The 16,177-nt window shown below is 42.5% G+C and overlaps 1 protein-coding gene across 2 annotated transcripts in view; it reads right to left on the bottom strand.

Annotated features, from left to right (window-relative positions):
- Positions 1-15,549, bottom strand: part of ELOVL7 (ELOVL fatty acid elongase 7) — a 76,618-nt gene extending 61,069 nt beyond the window's left edge. Inside the window, exon 1 of one of the 2 annotated variants that reach the window (XM_061129745.1) lies at positions 15,442-15,549. The gene's annotated coding sequence lies outside the window, so the exon portion shown is untranslated. Of the gene's footprint in view, positions 1-7,152; positions 7,301-15,441 lie in introns of those variants that run through there. The other variant, XM_061129746.1, reaches the window with a different exon arrangement.
- Positions 15,550-16,177: the final 628 nt, after the last annotated feature.

Raw genomic sequence — 16,177 nt, 5'->3', positions numbered from 1 at the left:
TAGACAGCATATTAAAAAGCAGAGACATTACTTTGCCAACAAAGGTCCATCTAGTCAAAGTGATGGTTTTTCCAGTAGTCATGTATGGATGTGAGAGTTGGACTATAAAGAAAGCTGAGAGCCAAAGAATTGATGCTTTTGAACTGTGGTGTTGGAGAAGACTCTTGAGAGTCCCTTGGACTGCAAGGAGATCCAACCAGTCCATCCTAAAGGAAATCAGTCCTGAATATTCACCGGAAGGATTGATGCTAAAGCTGAAACTCCAATATTTTGGCCACCTGATGGGAAGAACTGACTCATCTGAAAAGACCCTGATACTGGAAAAGATTGAAGGCGGGAGGAGAAGGGTTCGACAGAGGATGAGATGGTTGGGTGGCATCACCGATTCGACGGACATGAGTTTGAGTAAACTCCGGGAGTCAGTGACGGAGAGGGAAGCCTGGCGTGCTGCGGTTGATGGGGTCACAAAGAGTTGGACACGACTGAGTGACTGAACTGAACTGTTTATGACACTTTGGAGTGTACACCAGGCTCCTCTGACATGGGATTTTCCAAGCAAGAATACTGGAGTGGATTGCCATTTCCTTCTCCAGGGGATCTTCCCAACCCAGGGATTGAACCCGTGTCCCCTGTGTCTCCTGCATTGCAGGTGGACTCATTACTTGTGCAGCCATCAGGGAAGCTCAAAACAAAGATTAGCCAAACTTAAATGTGGCAAAAGTTATGAAGAAATGAAACATGACAGACTGATATCATTGGGTCAACAGAGGCAGAGGACAGCAACACTAGGAGGGGAGTCAGAAAGTTCTAGAACATATGAGAGGATCTGAGGGGCGAACAGTCCTGGAGGAGACAAAGGCAAGGGCAAAGGCCAGAGGCAGGGACAAACAGTATGTTGGAGTAATAGCAAGCAGAGCCAAGGAAGAGACTGATGCTAGATAACTCAGAGAAATGGTACACAGGGTCTCGAGGCCTCAGTGAAAGAGTCAGGGTTTTTATTCTAGGTACAATGGGAAACCATCAAAGACTTTTTGTTGTTGTATGATTATTTTTAATTATAAATAATAAAATACACATAAAATTTACCAACTAACCATTTTTAAGGGCATTGTTCAGTGGTATTAAGTACATTCATATTGTTGAGCAACCATTACCTCCATCCATCTTTGGAACTCTTTACATCTTATAAAACTGAAACTCTCATCAGAGACTTTTAAGCAAAGCAGCGACATGATCTGATTTATGTGTTTAAAAATTAACTTGCTTGCTTGGTAGAGAATTGATGGTAGGGAGGCAGCAGGATTAGGAGTTTACTGAAGCAGATGGATTCAGGATACACTTTGGGGACGTACCTGACATGATGGCCACTAAGTCAGATGTGAGCATGAGATACAGAAAGAAATGAGGAGAGGGGTTGACTTCCAGATTTCTGCATCTCCAGTGTCTAACACACAGAAAATAGTCAAGGTTTATTTCATAAACTAGTGAATATTGATTTAACACTTAAAGCAGAAGTCGTTTTTCCTAGAGAACCGGGAAAACAGAAATGAAAACTACCATGGATGAAGGTGATCTCTCTGTTCAGAGGCCTCCCTATTAGTGCTAACTTTGTCTTTGCAACTTGGATAAATTCTACACAGTTGGTTCATGTAGACATTATATGCTTAATTCTAACATTAACATTAAAAGCTAATCCTTGTACATGTTTATAAGTGAAACTTTATTAAGCATTTTACATATCTTATTTCATGTATCTCCTAAATCTATAGCCTTTGAGACTATGAGACTTTGAAACTATGGTGCTGTCTGCTACTACTCTAGAAACAATAATGTATACATAAATTTGATGTTTTTGAGATAGTATGAACCCTCTAATGCCCATCCTTAGACTAATCTTAGGTCTAAAAAACCTGCTTTACTTAGGATGAGTTGTTACTGTAATCATTATAAGAACCTAAACTTTATTAATTTAAGTCTTAATTTTGCAATAAGGAGCTCATGATCTGAGCCACTGTCAGCTCCAGGTCTTGTTTTTGCTGACTGTATAGAGCGTCTGCTGCAAAGAATATAACCAATCTGATTTTGGTATTGACCATCTGGTGATGTCCATGTGTAAAGTCATCTCCTGTGTTTTTGGAAGAGAGTGTTTGCTATGACCAGTGCATTCTCTTGGCAAAACTCTGTTAGCCTTTGCCCTGCTTCATTTTGTCCTCCAAGGTCAAATGTGCCTAGTACTCCAGGTATCTCTTGACTTCCTACTTTTGCATTCCAATTCTCTATGAGGAAAAGGACATCTTTTTTGGTGTTAGTTCTAGAAGGTCTTGTAGGTCTTCATAGAACCGTTCAACTTCAACTTCAGCTTCTTTAGCATTCGTGGTTGGGGCATAGACTTGAATTATTGTGATGTTGAATGGTTAAAAGGACAGAAACAGTGAGGATCTAACAGAAGCAAAAGATATTAAGAAGAGGCAAGAATACACAGAAGAACTGCACAAAAAAGGTCTTAATAACTGGGATAACCACAATGGTGTGGTCACTCACCTAGAGCCAGACATCCTAGAGTGGGAAGTCAAGTGGGCCTTAGGAAGCACTGCTCCGAACAAAGCTAGTAGAGGTAATGGAATTTCAGCTGAGCTATTTAAAATCCTGAAAGATGATGCTATTAAAGTGCTACACTCAATATGCTAGCAAATTGGAAAACTCAGCAGTGGCCAAAGGACTGGAAAAGGTCAGTTTTCATCCCAATCCCAGAGAAGGGCAATGCCAAAGAATGTTCAAATGTGAAAGTGTTAGTCACTCAGTTGTGTCTGACACATGGACTGTAGCCTGCAACACAAGGACTGTAGCCCACCAGTCTCCTCTGTCCATGGGATTTACCAGAAAAGGACACTGGAGTGGGTAGCCATTCCTTTCTCCAGGGGATCTTCCTGACCCAAGGATTGAACCTGGGTCTCCTGCACTGCAGGCAGACTCTTTACCATCTGAGTCACCAGGAAAGTCTATAAGAATGTTCAAACTACCACACAACTGCGTTCATTTCACATGCTAGCAAAGTAAAGCTCAAAGTCCTTCCAGCTCGGCTTCAGCAGTACATGAACTGAGAAATTTCACATGTACAAGCTGGATTTAGAAAGGGCAGAGGAACCAGAGGTCAAATACTGTTTCAGTGACTATGTGAAAGCCTTTGACGGTGTGGATCACAACTAAGATTGCCATGAGAAAACCTTAGATATGCAGATGATACCAGCCTAATGGCAGAAAGCAAACAGAAATTAAAGAGTCTCTTGATGAAGGTGAAAGAGGAGAGTGAAAAAGCTGGCTTAAACCTCAACAGTCAAAAAACTAAGATCATGGCATCCAGTCCCACCACTTCATGGCATATAAATGGGGAAACAATGGAAACAGTGACAGATTTTATTTTCTTGGGCTCCAAAATCACTGCAGATGGTGGCTGCAGCCATGAAATTAAAAGACGATTGCTCCTTGAAAGGAAAGCTATGGTGAACCTAGACAACATATTAAAAAGTCAAGACATCACTTTGCTGACAAAGGTCCGTATAGTCAAAGCTATGGTTTTTCCAGTAGCCATGTACAAATGTGAGAGTTGGACCATAAAGAAGTTGAGCGTCAAAGAACTGATGCTTTTGAACTGTGGTCCTGGAGAATATTCTTGAAAGTCCCTTGGACTGCAAGGAGATCAAACCAGTCACTGTAAAGGAAACCAATACTGAATATTTGTTGGAAGGACTGATGCTGAAGCTCCAATACTTTGGCCATCTGATGGGACGAACTGACTCATTGGAAGAGACTCTGATGCTGGGGAAAATTGAAGGTGGGAGAAGGGGACAACAGAGGATGAGATGGTTGGATGGCATCATGCAACTCAATGGACATGAGTTTGAACAAACTCAGGGAGATGGTGAAGGACAGGGAAACGCCATGGGGCTGCAAAGAGTTGGACATGACTTAGCAACTGAACAATAAAACTTTATTAGCCTAACCCTGAGGCCTCTGAAGAGGTGCTTCAGAGTTTACCTTCATTACTGTCCATAATAAATTAGTTACCAAGACCCAATATTAATATATGGGACTTTCCTAGTGGTCTAGTTGTTAAGATTCTATGCTTCCACTGCTGGGGGCACAGGTTCAATCCCTGATCAGGGAACTAAGATGCCACATGCCACATGGCTGGGCCAAAATGAAATAATAAACAAATGAATAAACTGGGCCAAATGAATAAACAACTGAATAAACTGGGCCAATGAACAAACAAACAATGAATAAACTGGGCCAAATGAATAAACAAATGAATAAACTGGGCCAAATGAACAAACAATGAAATAATAAACAAATGAACAAACTGGGACAATAAACAAAATGAATAAACTGGGCCAAAATGAAATAAACAGGGAAATAAGATGCCACATGCCACATGGCTGGGCCAAAATGAAATAAACACAGGTTCAATCCCTGATCAGGCAACTAAGACGCCACATGCCACATGGCTGGGCCAAAATGAAATAATAATTAAAGAATATTTTTCCATCTTTACCAAAACTATTATTGAAAGCATTATATTTACATGAAGTGATTTAAGATCCTTTTTATAAGAACCTACTTGATAAATAAATTCCTCCTATAATTCATTTCTAGGGGAAAAAAATTACCTTAAAAATTGATCTTTTACGTGAAAAAAACCAAACCATTAGAGTTGTAGTAATACCATCTTACTCTTTCATCTACTCCCAGCTAGTAGTTAAAACTCAGTGTTCCATTTATCATAATTCTATCACCTAGATTTCCCCCTTCTGTGCTTGGATCTTAATATATTTATTGTGAGCATTTCAAATATATTTTTTAATGTGGAATGTAAATTATATATTATCATGCACAAACTTTGTAACTGTCCTATTTCATAAGCATATTATCTGCTATCCTCCATGACTCTACTAAAGGTGAAGAAATAGATTTTAAGGTTACACAGAATAAGTGGCAGGCTGTGTAATCGGAATATCTGCATTCTAGACACAGGTCTGGGCTTCCCTGGTGGCTCAGATGGTAAAGAATCTGGCTGCAATGCGAGAGACCTGGGTTCGATCCCTGGGTTGGGAAGATCCCCTGGAGGAGGGTATGGCAACCCACTGCAGTATTCTTGCCTGGAAAATCTCCATGGACAGAGGAGCCTGATGGGCTACAGTCCATGGGGTCAAAAAGAGTCAGACACAACCTGCCACCCACCCTGCAGTGACCTTAGCAGAAATCACCTAAATTTCTTGGAGTCTCAAATTTTTGTCTCTAAAATTGAGTTGAGACACACATCACTCAGGGTTACACTAAGAACTGAGGTGATGTATGCAAAGAATTTCTTTCATGCCAAGTACAGGCAAAGAAGGACAAGGAGGAAAAACAGCAGCACATACTTGTTTGGTAGTAAGGAAACGGTTAACAAGCCATCCTTGCTCTACTGATGAAATAGTGAAAGATTGTGGGTTGACAGATTTTCTAGGGGGTGCCGAGAAAAGCAGTGGGCACCAACTTTCCTCTGACCTCACCCCAACCAGCCCCACAGATGCTACTTCCATGAGATTCTCAGGCAGTCACCTAAAGGTGATGAACTATGACTAAGGACAGAGAATGAGTGTTAGGGGCTGTTAGATGAGCTAGCATGGGTTGGGCTGGATGGTTTAGCTGTGTTGGCTAAGATAATGTATTTTTCTTCTTTTACACTTTCAGTCATGGTTCAGGGTTAGGTTCTGTAGTTCGTGGGCCTTAGAATGAGAAACATCGCATTGCTTTGCGTTTCCCACTCATCACACAGGGGAAACGTAATCCTTGTCCTGGCCATGATGTACAGTAAAATCTACAGGACTAATTAATGTTGTTACTTACAGACAAGGATGGGTGGGGCAATTTAGGGGCTTTAAACATTCGGTAGTGGGACTTCCCTGGCGGTGATTATGACTTTGCCTCCCAGTGCAGGGGGTGTGGGAATGATCCCTGGTTGCGAGCTAAGATCCCACATGCCTTTGGGCCAAAAAAACAAATCATAAAACAGAAGCAATATTATGACAAATTCACTAAAGAATTTTAAGATGGTCCACATCAAAAAAAATCTTAAAAAAACAGATTCAGTAGTGAAGTCATATTAAGAGTTAAGGTTAATGAAGACAAAATAATTAGCATGTCAGAAAACCATTTAGACTCTAATCAGAACTCATTTCTAGTCCCCACATTTTTGTTTTATTTCCTAATTAAAAACAATTTTTTAAAAATTGAAGTATAGCTGATTTACAGTGTTACATTAGTTTCAGGTGTATGGCAAAGTGAATTAGTCATACATATACATATTATCTACTCATTTTAAAATTCTTTTCCCACATAGGTCATTACATAATATTGAGTAGAGTTCCCTGTGCTATATAGAAAGGTCCTTATTAGTTATCTATTTTATATATAGTAGTGTGTATATGTCAATCCCTATCTCCCAGTTTATACCTTCCCACTCTTCCTCCTGGTAACCATGTTTTTTTTTTACATATGTGACTCTGATCCCCACATTTTAAATAGGCTTACGACCTTAATTGGACCTCCCTGGTGGCTCTGACGGTAAAGAATCTGCCTGCAATGGCAGGTTCGATCCCTGGGTCGGGAAGATCCCCTGGAGGAAGAAATGACAACCCATCCCAGTATTCCTGCCTGGAGAATTCCATGGACAGAGGAGCCTGGCGGGCTACAGTCCCTGGGATCACAAAGAGTCGGAGATGACTGAGTGACTGACACTCACACAGCCTTGGCCAAATGACCTGTCCTTGCTGGGCCTCGGTTTTCTCATCTGTAAAAGAAGTTGATCTAAAGGATCTCTAAGGTCCTTTCCAAGTGTAAAACACTCTAACATGTCTTTTAAAAGACATGCACATGTCCCAACAAAGTTTTCACTTCTTTGACCCTTGGATGGATAAGTCTGAGGAGTATCCCAGCGGGAGGGAGGCCTGGGCACCCACAGTAGTAGCAGTACCACCCTCATTAACACTCTTTGTACTGGCTGCCTCCCTTCCCCTGTGCCTGCTATTACTGCCTAGGACCACCTCTCAAATAAACTGCTTACAAAAGGAAAAGAAATCTATATTACAAATTCAGATTAAGAGTACTTACATTATGAAGTGGTAAGAGCATGGGCATGTGGGCATTGGAGTGCAGACTGAACTGGATCAGATTTCCAATGCTGTATCTAACCACATGACCTTGGACAAGTCACTCAACTTCTATATGCATCAGTTTTCTTGTCTATACAACAGAAGCACTACCATCCTCCTAGTAGGGCTTCTGTGAAGATTAAATAAGATAAGCCACATTAGAATTTAGCAAAGTGCCTGGCATACAGCAAGTGTTCAATAAATGCTATTATTACAAAGTGTATTTTTATTTTTCACATTTTATGTTTGGTCTTCTTCACTAGCCTGTTATAATGTTTCAGAAAATAATTATCATACCACTACAACAAACAGTTGAATCTAGAATAAATTATACCTTGCCTAATTCAACTCACCAACTTAATAACACTAAGAAATTGATCAAGTTTAACTGATTCTAGCTAATGCTAGCCTTTGTATTTTTGCTTTCAATCTTTATGGAAGTTATTTAAGGGAGGTAGGAACCAGCTCTAGGTTCTATGTATTCGTTCACATTATTAAAATAAGCTTAAATATTATATGGATACTAAAGGCCTAATTTAAAATAAGAAGTAGAGTTGAATATGTACCATTAGTATGGTACGCTAAGCAAAGGAAAAAAAAATCTACATGTACTCTGCTTTTTACAATCTAAATGGCAAAGTTTCACTTGTCTTTATTAATGAGGTGCATAAAATACCTAGAGGCAAAGGTTCTGACAACCTACTATGAAACAGCATAAATGATTACAGTCTAACAGCTGTAATTAAAAAAAAAAAAATACTGCTGCAATTTTGACTGGTTCTGGTTGGTTAATCAAAAAAAATTGTTTGAAGAATCAACAAATTATATACATACCATAAACATGTACTTTACCTTAAGACATATTAATAAGCACTAAGTTCCCAGTTTTCCAAAGTAGTTTTAAGATTTCCCTTGAGGAAGAATTCCTGCCCAATATTTTTCTCACATAAACCATAGCCAAAATTTATTTTCTACAATTCTCACTTATAGTGTTCTATATGGACTGAAAACTAAAAAACAAAAAGAAAACAAACAGAAAAAAATGCAAAGCAAGCTTAAGATATTATCTTTCAAGCTTTCAAAATTTTCTCTCCAATTCTTTACAGTTCTCCTGCCTACTTTTTAAGTCACTCGCTTTAAAGGAAACTTTCCAAAGAATATAACATTCTCTTCCCAGGAATTCTCTTTCCTTTTGTACTTTTATAGATTTCCAAAGAATATAACTTTCCAAACTTTCCAAAGAATATAACATTCTCTTCCCAGGAATTCTCTTTCCTTTAGTACTTTTATAGATTTATACACATTTAAACTACCTAATCACAATAACAAGCATAACTGACACCAACAGGCTTGCAATAAAGACAGTCACTGACCCAGTCGTAGGAGCAGGGAACAGGCTGCTAGAAGCCCATATTCATCATATCTGGGCAGCATTTTGTCTGTTTTATGGAGAAATGAACACGAGCTCGTAGGGTCAACCAGTTAGATGTCAAGAGGATTATCTTTACATTAGGATGTGTGCATGCTAAGTCGCTTCAGTTGTGTCTGACTCTTTGTGATGCTATGGACTGTAGCCCACCAGGCTCCTCTGTCCATGGGATTCTCTAGGCAGGAATAATGGAGGGGGTTGCCATGCCCTCCTCCACGGGACCTTCCTGACCCAGGGATCGAATTCCCGTCTCTTATGTCTCCTGCGTTGGCAGGCAGGCTCTTTACCACTATTGCCACCTCGGAAGCCCCATATTAGAATGAATCATATGTAACTGCCAATATCCAAATGTTTTTTCCTAGAGAAATGTCAACTGAATATGTTCAACCTAATATATTTCTATTTTTTAATTGTAAAAATATTGACTATACTTAATGTTTAGTATTATATCTATTACCCCCTTTCTCCTACCTTTGGACAATGAATAGTGGTCCTGACACTTCACTTTTTAAATTCCACATTTCCTCAGCAATAAGTTATTCTATAAGCAGTCACTTGACTTTGGTTTCCTAAGAATGTGACTTCTATCTTCTTTCTTTCTTCAGGTTAAAGTCTCACTTGTTAGAATTTCAAAGAAATTTTTCAAAGGCTGAAGGTATAAGAATGTGCCTTGTAGCGAATCGCAGGATAAAAGCAGAGGGACTGTGTGAGGTCAGCATTAGTTTGTTAGCTTCTCAGACATACATCTTTGGGCTTGCAGGATCCAGCACACCACTGTCTGCCTAGAGAAGGCAGGAAACCGTAAGAAGAGGATTGGGCAGAGAAGCCCTGGACAGACTAAGGATAAGACCCCGTGAGATACAAGCAGCCTTTCCTTCTGATCTGTCCATGTTACGCCATGTAACTACAATAAGCAAACAAGTACATCATAAATGTGCTTTTAAGACAAAAATCCCACAATTTGGGATGGAAAGGAGGGAGACAAAGGAATGGGGGGCTGTATTTAGATGAGGGACAACTTGCCAAACCCTCTTTTTCTAGTTCTCATATTTCTACCACTGACCCTAAAAGTCTAAAATCAGGTTTATGTTTATGGTTGTCCTTAAGAATTATTAAGTACTAGTTGCTCAGTCCTGTCTGACTCTTTATGATCCTGTGGACCGTAGCCAGCCAGGCTCCTCTGTTCATGGGATTCTCCAGGCAAGAATACTGAGTGGGTTGCCATTCCCTTTTTCAGAGGATCTTCCAGACCCAGGGATAGAACTAAGGTCTCTGGCATTGCAGGCAGATTTTTCACCATTCTAGCTACTTGGGACCTCACAAAACTAGTGTTGGATATCAGAACCCTAGTGTCTTAAGAGACACCCTCTAAATTATCAACCCACAAAGTTAGTATACTAAGGCAGAAGAGCCTGAATACTGTAACTATACGTGGGTTTAAATCCTGGCTTCACACTTGTAACCCTGGACCCTTGCTGAGCACACTTTCTGCTTCTTCGCCTGAGCACCTTTCTTCACTTTTCTGTACCCATATGTGCTGTGAGGATTCTGGTGCAGATCTTGCTGTCTTCAGACAATTCGTGAGAAAAATGCACAGAAAGTGCCTGACTGCAACTATTGACTGATACCTAAAAGATGCTCCTTTCCCCCTCGTAATCGTTAGCAAGAGCGTGCATTCTATAAACATTTGGCACAAGCTCATTTTCTATTCCCAAATCGCTATGTACACTGAGCATAATCAAGATATCTCATGTAAACAGTGACGGGAGCTGTCCTTTCCAGGGTCAGATCAAGAAAAGAGATAAAGCTCCACAGGAGAGGGAGAGGTTCCAGAATGATGAAGTTGCAAGTGCAGAGGTGTGCTTTCAAAATACAAATCTGAACAGGTCCCTTCCCTTCTTAAAGGGCTCCAAAGACCACCCCCGCAACACTGCCTGTAGGATAAAATCCAAAATCTTTACTAGGTGAAATGCAGCCCTCAATAAGCTGAGCATGCTTAGCAACCTATAACACGCTGCTCTCCAATGATTTTTACAGCGTTTCCAGTTCTCTGAATGTACCACAGCCTGAATTTGACTTCCAGCCCTCAGACCATTTCTCTACTTTCAGTATTCCTTCTTTCAGCTCAGGAGGACAGTTTGGCCTGCCTTCCCCTTTTTGGCTTCCCCCATGCTCTGTCTGTGTTAATCACAGTTTTTCACACTGTACTGTATTTACCTCCCTTGAACCCACACAGACCTGGATGAGCTTCAGCATCCTGCCAACCACTTTGCCTGATGCAAGCCTGACACTCAGATGTTTATTGAATTTGAACTTCTGCAATTTCCAAATTTTGGCTGAGTTTGACTCTATACTTAATGTTGGAGGAAACAAAGGAGCTGGGCTGCTGGTGGTCAAGGCCTGTGGCTGCTTCTCCACGTGGATGCAGATTTGTCTTTAACATGGCAGTCTTACAAGTTACATGTTATATGGTAACTTCGTTCATCTGAATAATGGAAATATCCATCTCTTTGAACATATTTATCACCAACAAAAAGGATAGTTTTACTTGTCAAGGCAATAGCATGTGCTTTTGATATATCTAAATCAGTTCAATTCAGTCACTCAGTTGTGTCTGACTCTTTGTGATTCCATGGACTGCAGCACACCAGGCTTCCCTGTCCATCATTAACTCCCAGAGCTTGCTCAAACTCATGTCCATTGAGTTGGTGATGCCATCCAACCATCTCATCCTCTGTCAGCCCCTTCTCCTATCTAAATCAATTAGGAGTAATTAAAAATCTCAATTTTTTTTAAAAAAAAGACTGATCCTATAAATTCCATGAGTGTTCAGCTTTTTATAATGTGAGCAGTCCAAATTGGCGGAGAAGGCAATGGCACCCCACTCCAGTGTTCTTGCCTGGAGAATCCCAGGGATGGGGGAGCCTGGTGGGCTGCCGTCTATGGGATCACACAAAGTCGGACACAACTGAAGTGACTTAGCAGCAGCAGCAGCAGTCCAAAGTGGATGAGTCCAATTTGTATTTATGGGATGCTTCTTCCCCTATTTTATGATGTATTTTATTGAAATTCAAGATTAGCTCTCAATTTAACATGCTACTATTTATCAGTTCAGTTCAGTTCAGTTGCTCAGTCGTGTCCGACTCTGCGACCCCATGAACCGCAGTACGCCAGGCCTCCCTGTCCATCACCAACTCCTGGATTTTACCCAACTATATATACAAAGGCTCCAAAATTCTTTCATATTCTAAAGCTGATGTTTGCACATGTAGTATACCAAGAAGAATAAACAATTAAACAAATTAGAAAAAGTCTTATTTCTTCAACTCAAATAGTAATTATCTGAAGACAGGGGCTTTCTTTTACATACATTCCATTGCCTAGCATAAAGAAACAAATCCCAATTTGTACAATGACATATCTGCAAAGGTAAGCATTACTGCAATGTGAGTTGTTTATGATTAATCCTAATACACCTATCCAACAACAGAGGATTAGTTAAGGAAATCATATTACAATTATTGGAATAAATGCAAATAATAGGAGTTTTAGAAATTATATGAAAAATGCTTACTATATATTACAAGGAAATATAAAAATATTAAAACTCTATATGTAGTATGATAGAGGAAAACATGTATTTAAAAAAATGAGAAAGACAAAGGTAAAATGGCAAAATGTTTACTGTGGTAGAATCATGCTCGTGGAAACTCTCTTCTTGGCTCCCCAGTCTCACCACTTTGACACCTTCCAGTTTTCTTTTCCCCTCACCTCAGACCTCCCCAAGCACAGCCAGTTCTTCTTTGACAATGCCTTTCAGGATCAATCCAGACCCACATCACCTTACACAGAGGTTTTGAGAAAAGACTCCCATTTAGCCTGTCTTCAGTCTCATCCAACTATCATATCTACTGTCAGAATAAGACAGTTATTCTACTTCTAAATTATCTACTGTGGTAATCTCTTCATTTATGTTTTCTGCATTTTTATGTATGTGTTATTTTTGTCAGTAAAATTGGGGTTTTCATGTAACTCACTGTGGTTTCATATCTTATTTTGCTAGGATAAGATTAGGATTCATGATTCTCTGTTGATGTGGTCCTTATTCATTACACTTCTAAGTGGAATGTTTAGCCAGGATAGGCGGGTTTCTGTCTGCAGCAATGTAGCTGACAGAGGCCAACTCCTCTTCTTCTGCATTGTCTGCCAGCTCCCGCATGTTTACCAAAACAAACTCCTTAACATCCTCTAAAATCCAGCTTAAAAATTTTTAAATTTTCTATCATCATCCAACCCACCCAATATATGCTACCTTAATTCATCTTGCATCATATTCTGCAAACATTTATCAAGCAGATCCTAGTTGCAAGGCTTGAAAAGTTAGCCTTACTTTGTTTACAATCTTTCTATGGACCATGACTATTGATGAAAGAAGCTAACCAACAACAAAAAATGACATAAGTGATAAACAAATGTTCAGGAGTGGGGAAGAAGGAGAAGGGAACAGAGGTGAGAATGAGGAAGGCTAGAAGGAAGAGACAAGGTAAAGTTGAACAGAAGAGGTTTCATGATTGGGAAAAGTGTGATATGAGACACGACCTCTGAGTTTTGCACTTGGGTGACTATGATAAAGGGGAGGGAGGCTAACATAACTGATGTTAACTAGAAATGCTTTGGGGCAAAGCAAGACAAATCCAAATGAAATACAGTAAGTCCCCTACGTATGACCAAGTTCTATTCTAAGAGTGTGTTTGTAAGCCCAACAGTTAGTACTATATTGTAATAGGTTTGTAATACTTCTCACACAAATAATTCATAAAAAACAAACACAAAAAATAAAGAAAACGTGTACAGTTGTACAATAGCTGGCATCAAGTGAACAGGCAAGAAGAGTCACTGACTGGAGGAGGGAGGAGAGATGGGAGATGATAGAAATGAAGGGTCATCAGCAAAAGGAAATGGAGAGCAAGCTGCTGTTTCATTCACACCTGACATTGATGGCGCAGATTGTGGTTTCTTGCTGGAACCAGATGCACACTTGCACCTTTGAAAGTTCACAATCAGGAAGGTTCTTCATATGAGGGGGACTTGCTGTGATACAATATGCACTGATAGATGTTACATGAAAACTGAATAAGATCCATGGAAACCACAGAATTCAGGTGAGTAAGTAGCAGTGATAACCTAAGGAACGAAACGCTATGAAAAGGAAACCTAAATGAGTGCAAAGTTACACAAGAAGGAAAATAGGAACCAGAGAAGGAGAGCCTGGCCAGTGAAGCATGAAACAGCACAAGGACGTCAGGCAAGTCAGGGAGGAAAGAAAGGAACTAACTCTAGGTGAGTGGGTACCCACAGTGGTTGTTGCCAGCCTCAGCCCTGGACCAGAGACCCTGAGTTGGAATCTCAGTTGGAATCTCCTCCTGCTACTTGTGTGCCTTTGGGCAAGTTCAGTGTCTCAGTTCTCTTATCTGAAAAAGGATCATGTTTTCATTTATTTACTCCATAGGGCTGCTGCGAGAATTAACAGATTTGATACAAGTTCTTAGAACAAACAGTGCCAGGAAGAAGCATTCAATACTGCCACTGGGGGTGGAGGGAATTTTTTTTTTTTTTTTTTAATCCTCAGTGACCTAGAGGGGAACAATTTCAAGCCAGTAGTAGAAACAAAAACTACAAAGTAAGGGAATTAACAGTCAAGGGAATTGACAGTAAGGGAATTAACAGTCAAATGATGGGCAAGAAGACTGGGGACAATCAAAAGTATGATGACTCTTTCAAGGCAGTAAAAGAGTAACAGCAAGAAAGAGTAAACTGAGAATATAGGGTTAAGTGAAAAAGCTTTTTGAGGGAATAGATCAGTAAGAGGAAAAAGGTTTGGTCGCCAAAACTATCCTTCAGTGGTGGTGGGACTTGTTTTCCCCAAGCTGGACAGGGGTAGAGACCAGATCCTTCCTGTCCCAGCCTTCCCCAGGGAGCTCTAAAGAACGCTCCCTTGGCATCCGGTAAGTTTGAATCAGCGCTGGTTGATTAGGGGGGAAGGCCCATTTTCTAACCAACGACACCTCGGAAGATCAAACAGGCTTTCCGATTTCCATCTCCGGCACGACCTGTTCTACCGCTCTGTACTCATCACTCTCCTCAGCCAGCAGCCGCTGCCGGGACAGGATGCAGTTCAGGCAGCCAGAAAGGCAGCGCCCCCGAGTTCATTCTGGCCTCGAGGACACAAAAGCACCCCAGAGGGGAAAGAAGCAGAAAGAAAGGGGCTCGGGCAGGCGAGGTAGGGGTAGGCTGTGGCGAGCAAGGCCAGATCCCGGAGCTGGGAAAATGACCTCGGCGGTCAAGGTCGAGGCGGTCCCTCTTCCTCCCCGTCCCAGCAGCAAGCACCTTTGTCCTCCCGCCTGGAACAGCGGGGCCCGGTCCCCCGGGAAAGCTCGGGGAGGGCTCAAAACCCAGGGACGGCGGGGACCACCGTCCCTGTGGGATGCTGGGGGGTGGGGGGCTGGGGGGCTCCCAGGGAGGGCGCAGGTGAGCTCCGCGGCCCCGCCCGCCGGCGGAAAGGACTTTGACCCTGGGCACTCGCCGGCGTCGCGGCCACAACTTCCGAAGCGCCCCCCAGAGTCCAGGCAGGGCCTGGCCGGGCTCCTGAGTCTTCCGGACCCGGATCCCACTCCTCGCGCGCCGCGCCCAAGTTCCTTCCACTAGGCTGCCCTCGATCCCCCGGTGTCGGGGTCCTTTTCCTCTCCTCCCCCCATCTCTCCTCCTCTGCGCCCCGGAAAAGTTAGGCCCCGGTCCCCCGGCTGGGAGCCCCGCACTCACCCCGCGAGGAGCGGAGCCGAAGCGCCCGGGCGCGCGAGCAGAGGGCGGCGGCGGGCGGCGGCGCGAACGCGGAGCTCCTCACAGCGGCCCCTGCTGCCCTGGCCGCCGACCAAGCTGGAAAAGGGGCGGAGGCGGCCGGGGTGTCACCTGCCCGCTCTCCCACCCCGCCGCGTGACGCCGCGCAGCGCCGCCCCCTGCCCGCCCTCCGCGGCCGCCAGGTACCCGCGAGGGGGCGCGGGGAGGAGCCGCCCGCTGGGAAGGACCCGCTGGGAGGTGCGCGCGGCCTCGGGCGCCCCTCCTCCGCCTGGCTCCGCGCCCCGCCGCTCGCATCGCGGCTGGGACCGGGGACCCAGGGCTGCTCAGGAAGATCGGTTCTGGCCTCTGGACTAATTACATTTCTTTCTGAGCACAGATGTCATCACCTGAGGTCATCTCGAGGCTTAAATAATAAAGGCTTAAATAATGTGAAAACTGTTGTCAAGCATGACTCAGGATTAAGTTGCAGAAAAATCTGAAATGAGGAAAAGCTGGCTGAGGATGAGGCTGGCGGCGGAGCGGTAGAAAAAAAAGGGAGTTCTCGCTCCTGAAAAGGCTCGTTCGGAGGGTTAATTCATTGTCTAAAATGGAGACCAGACCCAAGGGCCGTGAGAGGCCCAGTGCAGGTCAGCCCCACCCCTACTTATTAACAACTACAGAGTTGCGGGGAATATTGGGGTGCGAAGGGGGCTATTAGAGC

Source organism: Dama dama, chromosome 25 (assembly GCF_033118175.1).
Source record: "Dama dama isolate Ldn47 chromosome 25, ASM3311817v1, whole genome shotgun sequence".
In the NCBI taxonomy this organism is placed as follows: domain Eukaryota; kingdom Metazoa; phylum Chordata; class Mammalia; order Artiodactyla; family Cervidae; genus Dama; species Dama dama.
Note: the sequence above shows the minus strand (reverse complement) of the source record. Positions and strands in the feature narration are given on the sequence as shown.